Source organism: Oncorhynchus nerka, linkage group LG16 (assembly GCF_034236695.1).
Source record: "Oncorhynchus nerka isolate Pitt River linkage group LG16, Oner_Uvic_2.0, whole genome shotgun sequence".
In the NCBI taxonomy this organism is placed as follows: domain Eukaryota; kingdom Metazoa; phylum Chordata; class Actinopteri; order Salmoniformes; family Salmonidae; genus Oncorhynchus; species Oncorhynchus nerka.
The window spans coordinates 47,590,231-47,604,574 of NC_088411.1; positions in this window are offsets into that span (position 1 = coordinate 47,590,231).

A 14,344-nucleotide genomic window follows, 5' to 3' on the forward strand; every position below is an offset into this window, starting at 1 on the left:
TCAGTATCTGCTGTGGATCAGAAAACCAGTCAGTATCTGGTGTGGATCAGAAAACCAGTCAGTATCTGGTGTCATCAGAGAACCAGTCAGTATCTGCTGTGGATCAGAAAACCAGTCAGTATCTGGTGTGGATCAGAAAACCAGTCAGTATCTGCTGTGGATCAGAAAAACAGTCAGTATCTGGTGTGGATCAGAAAACCAGTCAGTATCTGCTGTGGATCAGAAAACCAGTCAGTATCTGGTGTGGATCAGAAAACCAGTCAGTATCTGCTGTGGATCAGAAAACCAGTCAGTATCTGGTGTGGATCAGAAAACCAGTCAGTATCTGGTGTGGATCAGAAAACCAGTCAGTATCTGGTGTGGATCAGAAAACCAGTCAGTATCTGCTGTGGATCAGAAAACCAGTCAGTATCTGGTGTGGATCAGAAAACCAGTCAGTATCTGCTGTGGATCAGAAAACCAGTCAGTATCTGCTGTGGATCAGAAAACCAGTCAGTATCTGGTGTGGATCAGAAAACCAGTCAGTATCTGGTGTGGATCAGAAAACCAGTCAGTATCTGCTGTGGATCAGAAAACCAGTCAGTATCTGCTGTGGATCAGAAAACCAGTCAGTATCTGGTGTGGATCAGAAAACCAGTCAGTATCTGCTGTGGATCAGAAAACCAGTCAGTATCTGCTGTGGATCAGAAAACCAGTCAGTATCTGCTGTGGATCAGAAAACCAGTCAGTATCTGCTGTGGATCAGAAAACCAGTCAGTATCTGGTGTGGATCAGAAAACCAGTCAGTATCTGGTGTGGATCAGAAAACCAGTCAGTATCTGGTGTGGATCAGAAAACCAGTCAGTATCTGGTGTGGATCAGAAAACCAGTCAGTATCTGCTGTGGATCAGAAAACCAGTCAGTATCTGGTGTGGATCAGAAAACCAGTCAGTATCTGCTGTGGATCAGAAAACCAGTCAGTATCTGCTGTGGATCAGAAAACCAGTCAGTATCTGCTGTGGATCAGAAAACCAGTCAGTATCTGGTGTGGATCAGAAAACCAGTCAGTATCTGGTGTGGATCAGAAAACCAGTCAGTATCTGGTGTGGATCAGAAAACCAGTCAGTATCTGGTGTGGATCAGAAAACCAGTCAGTATCTGCTGTGGATCAGAAAACCAGTCAGTATCTGGTGTGGATCAGAAAACCAGTCAGTATCTGCTGTGGATCAGAAAACCAGTCAGTATCTGCTGTGGATCAGAAAACCAGTCAGTATCTGGTGTGGATCAGAAAACCAGTCAGTATCTGCTGTGGATCAGAAAACCAGTCAGTATCTGCTGTGGATCAGAAAACCAGTCAGTATCTGGTGTGGATCAGAAAACCAGTCAGTATCTGCTGTGGATCAGAAAAACAGTCAGTATCTGCTGTGGATCAGAAAACCAGTCAGTATCTGGTGTGGATCAGAAAACCAGTCAGTATCTGGTGTCATCAGAGAACCAGTCAGTATCTGCTGTGGATCAGAAAACCAGTCAGTATCTGGTGTGGATCAGAAAACCAGTCAGTATCTGCTGTGGATCAGAAAAACAGTCAGTATCTGGTGTGGATCAGAAAACCAGTCAGTATCTGCTGTGGATCAGAAAACCAGTCAGTATCTGGTGTGGATCAGAAAACCAGTCAGTATCTGCTGTGGATCAGAAAACCAGTCAGTATCTGGTGTGGATCAGAAAACCAGTCAGTATCTGGTGTGGATCAGAAAACCAGTCAGTATCTGGTGTGGATCAGAAAACCAGTCAGTATCTGCTGTGGATCAGAAAACCAGTCAGTATCTGGTGTGGATCAGAAAACCAGTCAGTATCTGCTGTGGATCAGAAAACCAGTCAGTATCTGCTGTGGATCAGAAAACCAGTCAGTATCTGGTGTGGATCAGAAAACCAGTCAGTATCTGCTGTGGATCAGAAAACCAGTCAGTATCTGCTGTGGATCAGAAAACCAGTCAGTATCTGCTGTGGATCAGAAAACCAGTCAGTATCTGGTGTGGATCAGAAAACCAGTCAGTATCTGCTGTGGATCAGAAAACCAGTCAGTATCTGCTGTGGATCAGAAAACCAGTCAGTATCTGGTGTGGATCAGAAAACCAGTCAGTATCTGGTGTGGATCAGAAAACCAGTCAGTATCTGGTGTGGATCAGAAAACCAGTCAGTATCTGGTGTGGATCAGAAAACCAGTCAGTATCTGCTGTGGATCAGAAAACCAGTCAGTATCTGGTGTGGATCAGAAAACCAGTCAGTATCTGCTGTGGATCAGAAAACCAGTCAGTATCTGCTGTGGATCAGAAAACCAGTCAGTATCTGGTGTGGATCAGAAAACCAGTCAGTATCTGCTGTGGATCAGAAAACCAGTCAGTATCTGCTGTGGATCAGAAAACCAGTCAGTATCTGGTGTGGATCAGAAAACCAGTCAGTATCTGGTGTGGATCAGAAAACCAGTCAGTATCTGCTGTGGATCAGAAAACCAGTCAGTATCTGGTGTGGATCAGAAAACCAGTCAGTATCTGCTGTGGATCAGAAAACCAGTCAGTATCTGCTGTGGATCAGAAAACCAGTCAGTATCTGGTGTGGATCAGAAAACCAGTCAGTATCTGGTGTGGATCAGAAAACCAGTCAGTATCTGCTGTGGATCAGAAAACCAGTCAGTATCTGCTGTGGATCAGAAAACCAGTCAGTATCTGGTGTGGATCAGAAAACCAGTCAGTATCTGCTGTGGATCAGAAAACCAGTCAGTATCTGCTGTGGATCAGAAAACCAGTCAGTATCTGGTGTGGATCAGAAAACCAGTCAGTATCTGGTGTGGATCAGAAAACCAGTCAGTATCTGCTGTGGATCAGAAAACCAGTCAGTATCTGCTGTGGATCAGAAAACCAGTCAGTATCTGGTGTGGATCAGAAAACCAGTCAGTATCTGCTGTGGATCAGAAAACCAGTCAGTATCTGCTGTGGATCAGAAAACCAGTCAGTAGCTGGTGTGGATCAGAAAACCAGTCAGTATCTGCTGTGGATCAGAAAACCAGTCAGTATCTGCTGTGGATCAGAAAACCAGTCAGTATCTGGTGTGGATCAGAAAACCAGTCAGTATCTGCTGTGGATCAGAAAAACAGTCAGTATCTGCTGTGGATCAGAAAACCAGTCAGTATCTGGTGTGGATCAGAAAACCAGTCAGTATCTGGTGTGGATCAGAAAACCAGTCAGTATCTGGTGTGGATCAGAAAACCAGTCAGTATCTGCTGTGGATCAGAAAACCAGTCAGTATCTGGTGTGGATCAGAAAACCAGTCAGTATCTGCTGTGGATCAGAAAACCAGTCAGTATCTGCTGTGGATCAGAAAACCAGTCAGTATCTGGTGTGGATCAGAAAACCAGTCAGTATCTGGTGTGGATCAGAAAACCAGTCAGTATCTGCTGTGGATCAGAAAACCAGTCAGTATCTGCTGTGGATCAGAAAACCAGTCAGTATCTGGTGTGGATCAGAAAACCAGTCAGTATCTGCTGTGGATCAGAAAACCAGTCAGTATCTGCTGTGGATCAGAAAACCAGTCAGTATCTGGTGTGGATCAGAAAACCAGTCAGTATCTGGTGTGGATCAGAAAACCAGTCAGTATCTGGTGTGGATCAGAAAACCAGTCAGTATCTGGTGTGGATCAGAAAACCAGTCAGTATCTGGTGTGGATCAGAAAACCAGTCAGTATCTGCTGTGGATCAGAAAACCAGTCAGTATCTGGTGTGGATCAGAAAAAACCAGTCAGTATCTGCTGTGGATCAGAAAACCAGTCAGTATCTGCTGTGGATCAGAAAACCAGTCAGTATCTGGTGTGGATCAGAAAACCAGTCAGTATCTGCTGTGGATCAGAAAACCAGTCAGTATCTGCTGTGGATCAGAAAACCAGTCAGTATCTGCTGTGGATCAGAAAACCAGTCAGTATCTGCTGTGGATCAGAAAACCAGTCAGTATCTGGTGTGGATCAGAAAACCAGTCAGTATCTGGTGTGGATCAGAAAACCAGTCAGTATCTGGTGTGGATCAGAAAACCAGTCAGTATCTGGTGTGGATCAGAAAACCAGTCAGTATCTGGTGTGGATCAGAAAACCAGTCAGTATCTGGTGTGGATCAGAAAACCAGTCAGTATCTGCTGTGGATCAGAAAACCAGTCAGTATCTGCTGTGGATCAGAAAACCAGTCAGTATCTGGTGTGGATCAGAAAACCAGTCAGTATCTGGTGTGGATCAGAAAACCAGTCAGTATCTGCTGTGGATCAGAAAACCAGTCAGTATCTGCTGTGGATCAGAAAACCAGTCAGTATCTGGTGTGGATCAGAAAACCAGTCAGTATCTGCTGTGGATCAGAAAAACAGTCAGTATCTGGTGTGGATCAGAAAACCAGTCAGTATCTGCTGTGGATCAGAAAACCAGTCAGTATCTGCTGTGGATCAGAAAACCAGTCAGTATCTGGTGTGGATCAGAAAACCAGTCAGTATCTGCTGTGGATCAGAAAAACAGTCAGTATCTGCTGTGGATCAGAAAACCAGTCAGTATCTGGTGTGGATCAGAAAACCAGTCAGTATCTGGTGTCATCAGAGAACCAGTCAGTATCTGCTGTGGATCAGAAAACCAGTCAGTATCTGGTGTGGATCAGGAAACCAGTCAGTATCTGCTGTGGATCCGAAAACCAGTCAGTATCTGCTGTGGATCAGAAAACCAGTCAGTATCTGCTGTGGATCAGAAAACCAGTCAGTATCTGGTGTGGATCAGAAAACCAGTCAGTATCTGCTGTGGATCAGAAAACCAGTCAGTATCTGGTGTGGATCAGAAAACCAGTCAGTATCTGGTGTGGATCAGAAAACCAGTCAGTATCTGGTGTGGATCAGAAAACCAGTCAGTATCTGCTGTGGATCAGAAAACCAGTCAGTATCTGCTGTGGATCAGAAAACCAGTCAGTATCTGCTGTGGATCAGAAAACCAGTCAGTATCTGCTGTGGATCAGAAAACCAGTCAGTATCTGGTGTGGATCAGAAAACCAGTCAGTATCTGGTGTGGATCAGAAAACCAGTCAGTATCTGGTGTGGATCAGAAAACCAGTCAGTATCTGCTGTGGATCAGAAAACCAGTCAGTATCTGCTGTGGATCAGAAAACCAGTCAGTATCTGGTGTGGATCAGAAAACCAGTCAGTATCTGCTGTGGATCAGAAAACCAGTCAGTATCTGCTGTGGATCAGAAAACCAGTCAGTATCTGGTGTGGATCAGAAAACCAGTCAGTATCTGCTGTGGATCAGAAAACCAGTCAGTATCTGCTGTGGATCAGAAAACCAGTCAGTATCTGCTGTGGATCAGAAAACCAGTCAGTATCTGGTGTGGATCAGAAAACCAGTCAGTATCTGCTGTGGATCAGAAAACCAGTCAGTATCTGGTGTGGATCAGAAAACCAGTCAGTATCTGGTGTGGATCAGAAAACCAGTCAGTATCTGGTGTGGATCAGAAAACCAGTCAGTATCTGCTGTGGATCAGAAAACCAGTCAGTATCTGGTGTGGATCAGAAAACCAGTCAGTATCTGCTGTGGATCAGAAAACCAGTCAGTATCTGCTGTGGATCAGAAAACCAGTCAGTATCTGGTGTGGATCAGAAAACCAGTCAGTATCTGCTGTGGATCAGAAAACCAGTCAGTATCTGCTGTGGATCAGAAAACCAGTCAGTATCTGGTGTGGATCAGAAAACCAGTCAGTATCTGCTGTGGATCAGAAAAACAGTCAGTATCTGCTGTGGATCAGAAAACCAGTCAGTATCTGGTGTGGATCAGAAAACCAGTCAGTATCTGGTGTCATCAGAGAACCAGTCAGTATCTGCTGTGGATCAGAAAACCAGTCAGTATCTGGTGTGGATCAGGAAACCAGTCAGTATCTGCTGTGGATCCGAAAACCAGTCAGTATCTGCTGTGGATCAGAAAACCAGTCAGTATCTGCTGTGGATCAGAAAACCAGTCAGTATCTGGTGTGGATCAGAAAACCAGTCAGTATCTGGTGTGATCAGAGAACCAGTCAGTATCTGGTGTGGATCAGAAAACCAGTCAGTATCTGGTGTGGATCAGAAAACCAGTCAGTATCTGGTGTGGATCAGAAAACCAGTCAGTATCTGGTGTGGATCAGAAAACCAGTCAGTATCTGGTGTGGATCAGGAAACCAGTCAGTATCTGGTGTGGATCAGGAAACCAGTCAGTATCTGCTGTGGATCAGAAAACCAGTCAGTATCTGGTGTGGATCAGAAAACCAGTCAGTATCTGGTGTGGATCAGAAAACCAGTCAGTATCTGGTGTGGATAGAAAACCAGTCAGTATCTGGTGTGGATCAGAAAACCAGTCAGTATCTGGTGTGGATCAGGAAACCAGTCAGTATCTGCTGTGGATCAGGAAACCAGTCAGTATCTGCTGTGGATCAGAAAACCAGTCAGTATCTGGTGTGGATCAGAAAACCAGTCAGTATCTGGTGTGGATCAGAAAACCAGTCAGTATCTGGTTCCACCATTTGCATCATGCAGCGCGACACATCTCCTTCACATAGAGTTGATCAGGCTGTTGATTGTGTCCTGTGGAATGTTGACCCTCTCCTCTTCAATGCCTGTGTGAAGTTGCTGGATATTGGCGGGAACTGGAACACGCTGTCGTACACGTCGATCCAGAGCATCCCAAACATGCTCAATGGGTGACATGTCTGGTGAGTATGCAGACCATGGAAGAACTGGGACATGTTCAGCTTCCAGGAATTGTGTACAGATCCTTGTGACATGGGGCCGTGCATTATCATGGTGAAACATGAGGTGATGGAGGCGGATGAATGGCACGACAACGGGCCTCAAGATCTCATCACGGTATCTCTGTACATTCAAATTACCATCGATAAAATACAATTGTGTTCGTTGCTTATACCTGTCCATACCATACCAATACCATAAAATGACATTGGACGCGGCTTATGGTAGAGAAATTAACATTCAATTCTCTGGCAACAGCTCTGGTGGACCTTCCTGCAGTCAGCCAATTGCTGCTCCCTCAAAACTTGAGACATCTGTGACAACTGCACATTTTAGAACGGCCTTTTATTGTCCCCAGCACAAGGTGCACCTGTGTAATGATCCTGCTGTTTAATCAGCTTCTTGATATGCCACACCTGTCAGGTGGATGAATTATCTTGGTAAAGGAGAAATGCTCACTAACAGGGATGTAAACACATGTGTGCATAACATTTTTGAGAAATCATTTCTGGGATCTTTTATTTCAGCTCATGAAACATGGGATGAACAGTTTACAAGTTGCATTTATATTTTTGTTCTTTGTAATAATTACAAAGGAGACAATGATGGGCGGTGGGTGGGGGATAACATATGGAGAACAAACCACACCACATATTTGACATGACTATAGAGTTTGAAAGACATTTCAACACACATATAGCAAAGGAGTAGGGGTTGGACACACACTGGAGAACTGTCTGGTAACTCAACAACACACACCATTATTGACTCATGAACCGTCTGGTAACTCAACAACAAACACCCTGATTGATTCATGAACTGTCTGGTAACTCAACAACAAACACCCTGATTGACTCATGAACTGTCTGGTAACAGTATCTAGCTAGTCTCTTCACGAAGAACGGAACAGATGGATCTTTGACTGGTCATAAATGAATCAAAACAGAAGATTTGAATCATAAAGTTGAAGGTATCTTCTTCTTGTAATCAATGCACAGTGTAACCAGGCATAAGGGTTGCCTTGGAAACCCAAAGCTGAATTTTATGCATTGAGTTCTATTGAGTTCTATGTCAGGCAGAAATTAGAGTTTGAATCAGGAAAGTTTCCTGGCAGTGTGCTGACAGTGCGTTTAGATTTCACCTGAAGCACCTGAATCACCTGAATCACCTGAATCACCTGAAGCACCTGAATCACCTGAAGCGGATGGATTAAACAAATCAAAATATATTTTAGATTCTTCAAAGTAGCCAGCCTTTGCCTTGATGACAGCGTTGCACACTTGTGGCATTCTCTCAACCATCTTCACCTGGAATGCTTTTCCAACAGTATTGAAGGAGTTCCCACATATGCTGAGCACTTGTTGGCTGCTTTTCCTTCAAATCTCTGCGGTCCAAACTCATACCAATTGGGTTGAGGTCGGGTGATTGTGGAGGCCAGGTCATCTGATGCAGCACTCCAATCTCCTTCTTGGTCAAATAGCCCTTACACAGCTTGGAGGTGTGTTGGGTCATTGTCCTGTTGAAAAACAAATGATAGTCCCGCTAAGCGCAAACAAGATGGAATGGGGGCTGCAGAATGCTGTGGTAGCCATGCTGGTTAAGTGTACTTTGAAATCTAAATAAATCACCAACAGTGTCATCAGCAAAGCACCCCCACACCATCACACCTCCTCCTCCATGCTTCATGGTGGGAACCACACATGCAGAGATCATCCGTTCATCTACTTAGCGTCTCACAAAGACATGGTGGTTGGAACCAAAAATATCAAATTTGGACTCATCAGACTAAAGGACAGATTTACACCGGTCTAATGTCTATTGCTCGTGTTTCTTGGACCAAGCAAGTCTCTTCTTCTTCTTATTGGTGTCCTTTAGTAGTGGTTTCCATGGTTTCTTTGCAGCATTTCGACCATGAAGGCCTGATTCACGCCGTCTCCTCTGAACAGTTGATGTTCAGATGTGTCTGTTACTTGAACTGCAATCTGAGGTGCAGTTAATTAATGATAGAACTCTGTGAAGCATTTATTTGGGCTGCAATCTGAGGTGCAGTTAACTCTAATGAACGTATCCTCTGCAGCAGAGGTAACTCTGGGTCTTCCTTTCCTTTGGCAGTTCTCATGAGAGCCAGTTTCATCACAACGCTTGATGGTTCTTGCAACTGCACTTGAAGAAACTAAAAGTTTTAGAAATTTTCTGGGTTTCTATTTGCTTATTTGAACTGTTCTTGCCATAATATTGACTTGGTCTTTTACCAAATAAGGCTATCTTCTGTGTACCACCCCTACCATGTCACAACCCAACTGATTGGCTCAAACGCATTAGGAAGGAAAGAAATTCCACAAATTAACTTTTAACAAGGCCCACCTGTTAATTGAAATGCATTCCAGGTGACTACCTCATGAAGCTGGTTGAGAGGATGCCAAGAGTGTGCAAAGCTGTCCACAAGGAAAAGGGTGGCTACTTTGATTTGTTTAACACTTTTTTTTTGGTTACTACATGATTCTATATGTGTTATTTCATTGTTTTGATGTCTTCACTATTATTCTACAATGTAGAAAATAGTAAAAATAAAGAAAAACCATGGAATGAGAAGGTGTCCAAACTTTTGACTGGTACTGTATCACCTACCAGAAATGGTGATATCTTTAGGAGTCTATAATATACATAAAGTGCATTCAGAAATTATTCAGACCCCTTCACTTTTTCCACATTTTGTTACATTACAGCCTTATTCTAAAATGGACTACTCAATCTACATTCAATACCCCATAATGACAAATTAAAAACTTACATCTGTATCACCTACCAGGAATAATGATATATTTTAATATCTGTGTCCCAAAAGGCACCCTATTTCCTCCACCTATTCCCTATTGGCCCTGGTCAACAGTAGTGCACTACCCTATGGGCCCTGGTCAACAGTAGTGCACTACCCTATGGGCCCTGGAGAGCTAGGGCTGCCATTTGAGGCACAACCGGTTTGCTGTAATGGTGGGGTGTAGTTAGTATGATGTAATGGTGGGGGTGTAGTTAGTATGATGTAATGGTGGGGGTGTAGTTAGTATAATATAATGGTGGGGGTGTAGTTAGTATGATGTAATGGTGGGGGTGTAGTTAGTATAATGTAATGGTGGGGGTGTAGTTAGTTTGATGTAATGGTGGGGGTGTAGTTAGTTTGCTGTAATGGTGGGGGTGTAGTTAGTTTGATGTAATGGTGGGGGTGTAGTTAGTATGATGTAATGGTGGGGTGTAGTTAGTTTGATGTAATGGTGGGGGTGTAGTTAGTTTGATGTAATGGTGGGGGTGTAGTTAGTATGATGTAATGGTGGGGGTGTAGTTAGTTTGATGTAATGGTGGGGGTGTAGTTGGTTTGATGTACTGGTGGGGGTGTAGTTGGTTTGACGTACTGGTGGGGGTGTAGTTAGGATGACGTAATGGTGGGGGTGTAGTTAGTTTGATGTAATGGTGGGGGTGTAGTTAGTTTGATGTAATGGTGGGGTGTAGTTAGTTTGATGTAATGGTGGGGTGTAGTTAGTTTGATGTAATGGTGGGGGTGTAGTTAGTTTGATGTAATGGTGGGGTGTAGTTAGTTTGATGTAATGGTGGGGGTGTAGTTAGTATGATGTAATGGTGGGGGTGTAGTTAGTATGATGTAATGGTGGGGGTGTAGTTAGTATGATGTAATGGTGGGGGGGTGTAGTTAGTATGATGTAATGGTGGGGGTGTAGTTAGTATGATGTAATGGTGGGGGTGTAGTTAGTATGATGTAATGGTGGGGGTGTAGTTAGTATGATGTAATGGTGGGGGTGTAGTTAGTATGATGTAATGGTGGGGGTGTAGTTAGTATGATGTAATGGTGGGGTGTAGTTAGTATGATGTACTGGTGGGGGTGTAGTTAGTATGATGTACTGGTGGGGGTGTAGTTAGTATGATGTACTGGTGGGGGTGTAGTTAGTATGATGTAATGGTGGGGGTGTAGTTAGTATGATGTAATGGTGGGGGTGTAGTTAGTTTGATGTAATGGTGGGGGTGTAGTTAGTTTGATGTAATGGTGGGGGTGTAGTTAGTATGATGTAATGGTGGGGGTGTAGTTAGTATGATGTAATGGTGGGGGTGTAGTTAGTATGATGTAATGGTGGGGGTGTAGTTAGTATGATGTAATGGTGGGGGTGTAGTTAGTATGATGTACTGGTGGGGGTGTAGTTAGTATGATGTACTGGTGGGGGTGTAGTTAGTATGATGTACTGGTGGGGGTGTAGTTAGTATGATGTACTGGTGGGGGTGTAGTTAGTATGATGTAATGGTGGGGGTGTAGTTAGTTTGATGTAATGGTGGGGGTGTAGTTAGTTTGATGTAATGGTGGGGGTGTAGTTAGTTTGATGTAATGGTGGGGGTGTAGTTAGTTTGATGTAATGGTGGGGGTGTAGTTAGTTTGATGTAATGGTGGGGGTGTAGTTAGTTTGATGTAATGGTGGGGGTGTAGTTAGTTTGATGTAATGGTGGGGGTGTAGTTAGTTTGATGTAATGGTGGGGGTGTAGTTAGTATGATGTAATGGTGGGGGTGTAGTTAGTTTGATGTAATGGTGGGGGTGTAGTTAGTTTGACGTAATGGTGGGGTGTAGTTAGGATGACGTAATGGTGGGGGTGTAGTTAGTTTGATGTACTGGTGGGGGTGTAGTTAGTATGATGTAATGGTGGGGTGTAGTTAGTTTGATGTAATGGTGGGGTGTAGTTAGTTTGATGTAATGGTGGGGTGTAGTTAGTTTGATGTAATGGTGGGGGTGTAGTTAGTTTGATGTAATGGTGGGGGTGTAGTTAGTTTGATGTAATGGTGGGGGTGTAGTTAGTTTGATGTAATGGTGGGGTGTAGTTAGTTTGATGTAATGGTAGGGGTGTAGTTAGTTTGATGTAATGGTGGGGGTGTAGTTAGTATGATGTAATGGTGGGGGTGTAGTTAGTATGATGTAATGGTGGGGGTGTAGTTAGTATGATGTAATGGTGGGGTGTAGTTAGTTTGATGTAATGGTGGGGGTGTAGTTAGTATGATGTAATGGTGGGGGTGTAGTTAGTTTGATGTAATGGTGGGGGTGTAGTTAGTATGATGTAATGGTGGGGTGTAGTTAGTTTGATGTAATGGTGGGGTGTAGTTGGTTTGATGTACTGGTGGGGGTGTAGTTAGTATGATGTAATGGTGGGGGTGTAGTTAGTATGATGTAATGGTGGGGGTGTAGTTAGTATGATGTAATGGTGGGGGTGTAGTTAGTTTGATGTACTGGTGGGGGTGTAGTTAGTATGACGTAATGGTGGGGTGTAGTTAGGATGACGTAATGGTGGGGGTGTAGTTAGTTTGATGTACTGGTGGGGGTGTAGTTAGTATGATGTAATGGTGGGGGTGTAGTTAGTATGATGTAATGGTGGGGGTGTAGTTAGTTTGATGTACTGGTGGGGGTGTAGTTAGTATGATGTAATGGTGGGGTGTAGTTAGGATGACGTAATGGTGGGGGTGTAGTTAGTTTGCTGTAATGGTGGGGGTGTAGTTAGTTTGATGTAATGGTGGGGTGTAGTTAGTTTGATGTAATGGTGGGGTGTAGTTGGTTTGATGTACTGGTGGGGGTGTAGTTAGTATGATGTAATGGTGGGGGTGTAGTTAGTATGATGTAATGGTGGGGGTGTAGTTAGTATGATGTAATGGTGGGGGTGTAGTTAGTTTGATGTACTGGTGGGGGTGTAGTTAGTATGATGTAATGGTGGGGGTGTAGTTAGTATGATGTAATGGTGGGGGTGTAGTTAGTTTGATGTACTGGTGGGGGTGTAGTTAGTATGATGTAATGGTGGGGTGTAGTTAGTTTGATGTAATGGTGGGGGTGTAGTTAGTTTGATGTAATGGTGGGGGTGTAGTTAGTTTGCTGTAATGGTGGGGGTGTAGTTAGTTTGATGTAATGGTGGGGTGTAGTTAGTTTGATGTAATGGTGGGGTGTAGTTAGTTTGATGTAATGGTGGGGGTGTAGTTAGTATGATGTAATGGTGGGGTGTAGTTAGTTTGATGTAATGGTGGGGGTGTAGTTAGTTTGATGTAATGGTGGGGTGTAGTTAGTTTGATGTAATGGTGGGGTGTAGTTGGTTTGATGTACTGGTGGGGGTGTAGTTAGTATGATGTAATGGTGGGGGTGTAGTTAGTTTGATGTAATGGTGGGGGTGTAGTTAGTATGATGTAATGGTGGGGGTGTAGTTAGTTTGATGTAATGGTGGGGGTGTAGTTAGTTTGATGTAATGGTGGGGGTGTAGTTAGTTTGATGTAATGGTGGGGGTGTAGTTAGTTTGATGTACTGGTGGGGGTGTAGTTAGTATGATGTAATGGTGGGGGTGTAGTTAGTTTGATGTAATGGTGGGGTGTAGTTAGTTTGATGTAATGGTGGGGGTGTAGTTAGTATGATGTAATGGTGGGGGTGTAGTTAGTATGATGTAATGGTGGGGTGTAGTTAGGATGACGTAATGGTGGGGGTGTAGTTAGTTTGATGTAATGGTGGGGTGTAGTTAGTTTGATGTAATCGTGGGGTGTAGTTAGTATGATGTAATGGTGGGGGTGTAGTTAGTTTGATGTAATGGTGGGGTGTAGTTAGTTTGATGTAATGGTGGGGGTGTAGTTAGTATGATGTAATGGTGGGGGTGTAGTTAGTATGATGTAATGGTGGGGTGTAGTTAGGATCACGTAATGGTGGGGTGTAGTTAGTTTGATGTAATGGTGGGGGTGTAGTTAGTTTGATGTAATGGTGGGGGTGTAGTTAGTTTGATGTAATGGTGGGGGTGTAGTTAGTTTGATGTACTGGTGGGGGTGTAGTTAGTATGATGTAATGGTGGGGGTGTAGTTAGTTTGATGTAATGGTGGGGTGTAGTTAGTTTGATGTAATGGTGGGGGTGTAGTTAGTTTGATGTAATGGTGGGGGTGTAGTTAGTATGATGTAATGGTGGGGGTGTAGTTAGTTTGATGTAATGGTGGGGGTGTAGTTAGTTTGATGTACTGGTGGGGGTGTAGTTAGTATGATGTAATGGTGGGGGTGTAGTTAGTATGATGTAATGGTGGGGTGTAGTTAGTTTGATGTAATGGTGGGGGTGTAGTTAGTTTGCTGTACTGGTGGGGGTGTAGTTAGTTTGATGTACTGGTGGGGGTGTAGTTAGTTTGATGTAATGGTGGGGGTGTAGTTAGTTTGCTGACGAGGACGTGTTAGAACCTGTTCTGTCAGGAGAAGAAGGAATGTGAGCCTGTATGTACAGTCCTGGGGGGAGAGAGAGAGGTGCCCTGACAGCCTTACCTGGTGAAAGAGAGGCCTACCACCTTAGTAAGAGAGGAAGGTGGGGCTAGAGGGAGAGAGAGTGGTGAGAGAGAGAGATATGGGGCTAGAGAGAGAGAGCGGTGAGAGAGAGAGAGAGAGGGGTGAGAGAGAGAGAGGTGAGAGAGAGAGAGAGAGAGGTGAGAGAGAGAGGGGTGAGAGAGAGAGAGAGAGAGAGAGAGAGAGAGAGAGAGAGAGGTGAGAGAGATAGAGAGATGGGGAGAGAGAGAGAGAGGGAGAGAGAGAGAA